The sequence below is a fragment of the Poecilia latipinna genome, unplaced genomic scaffold (genome assembly GCF_001443285.1).
Source record: "Poecilia latipinna isolate Pla-1442-1.1 unplaced genomic scaffold, P_latipinna-1.0 Scaffold3815, whole genome shotgun sequence".
Lineage (NCBI taxonomy): Eukaryota > Metazoa > Chordata > Actinopteri > Cyprinodontiformes > Poeciliidae > Poecilia > Poecilia latipinna.
This window is the reverse complement of record NW_015116431.1, coordinates 20,097-21,615: the sequence shown is the minus strand read 5'-3', so window position 1 is coordinate 21,615 and position 1,519 is coordinate 20,097. Positions and strand designations below refer to the sequence as shown.

The following is a 1,519-nucleotide window of genomic DNA, read 5'->3' as shown; positions in this document are numbered from 1 at the left end:
GCGGGAACAGTCACACTAAATTTGAAGTACAGCTTCAGTTATTACAACTAAAACCTAGCGATCAGGACCAAAACCTGGGAGTAGTGATGGACTCTGACCTGAACCTTCAGAGCCACATAAAAACAGTTACAAAGTCAGCCTTCCATCACCTGAAGAACATCTCCAGGATTAGAGGACTAATGTCTCAATGAGATCTAGAGAAACTCATCCATGCATTTATCTTTAGTTGCATTGATTATTGCAACATCTTCACAGAATTAAAAATGAAGAGAGCTCAGGGCTTAAAGAGTTCCGGCCAGGGGCCGGATTTCCGGCTTTTGACCAAACGGTCCGCCTCAACCAAACTGTAGTCTCCGGGACCCTTCTAGACCGGAACATGTCGGCGGCGACGCATCTAAATTCGCAGTACCGTAATTCCGCCACACGTAGCGCTATCTGAAAAATTCCAACGGTTTCTGAAAGGGGAGACATTGCACTTTGCAGCAAATATCGGGTTAATACGGTAACTTCACAGCTGCAGCTGCAGAGAGTGTAATTAATCCGGGGGGCACTCGTTTAATAGACGGTAAATTGCGAAAATAACTTGCTGGATATTGAAAGTTCCGGTTGTTATGGATACATGGGTAAGTATATCATCTCGCAGGACATTTAAAGAACTACTTACAATTAAAATAAAGAAGATTTATTTAGTCAGACATTTGAAACTTAGGCGTAAAGAGCTCAGTCTGGGGGCCAGACTTCCAAGCAAAGCAAGCATTGGACCAAAAGGCCTGCCTCAACTAAACTGTAGATAATAGACAAAGATGTCTGCCAATCAGAATTCTAGCTCCCGTGTTCTTGACCAATGACTGTAAAACGTTTTGTAGAAAAGAACTGCATCCGTTCGGTTAAATCGAATGCGATATGAATGAAGATGGAGTTTCTCACCCGGTAAAGAAACACGTTTATTGAGAAAGGAATTAAAAACAGGTGGTGCTGGGCAAAGGAAAGGGGACAAGACGGGAAGTTGGCGGACATTTTTACAAAAGGGGGGCGCTGGGATTCCTTTGGGGGGCATTTGGTCGAAGGTAAACTTTACACCTTCAATCACAATACCAGTTTAGACTTTGAGCAACTTGGTAAAACTGTATTGTGTAACATTAAAACATGTTTGGCTGCAACTGTATCGATGGCAGCTCTTCTTCTATTCAGTGTTTGTAGCTTCTTGGCGCAGCTCCGTTCTGCTGCTACTAGTAGCTTCACCGCATCAGGTCAGCATTACACCGGCTGATGACATTGCTGTGATTCACTTTGTCTGCTGTCTGATTTTCTAATATTTTATGTTTTATTGAGGATTTTTTTACATATGTTTTGGCAGTTCTGTGATTATGTCAAAGCAGCAACTTATATTAAAAAGTGTTTTATTTCCGTCAACATATGATGTGAAACACATGATGATTAGGAGGCGCAGCAGGTGCTGAGTGAACATTAATGATGGTGAGCGTCAATAAATGATAAAATAAATCTAGCAACAGGAAAG

General features: G+C 41.9%; 1 long non-coding RNA gene across 1 annotated transcript in view; it reads left to right on the top strand.

Moving 5' to 3' along the window:
• Window positions 1-259: 259 nt before the first annotated feature.
• LOC106941705 (uncharacterized) overlaps window positions 260-1,519 on the top strand; it is an 18,921-nt gene continuing 17,661 nt past the window's right edge. Inside the window, exons 1-2 of the long non-coding RNA XR_001423440.1 lie at window positions 260-346; window positions 529-531. This is a non-coding gene — a long non-coding RNA (uncharacterized LOC106941705). The remainder of the gene's footprint in view (window positions 347-528; window positions 532-1,519) is intronic.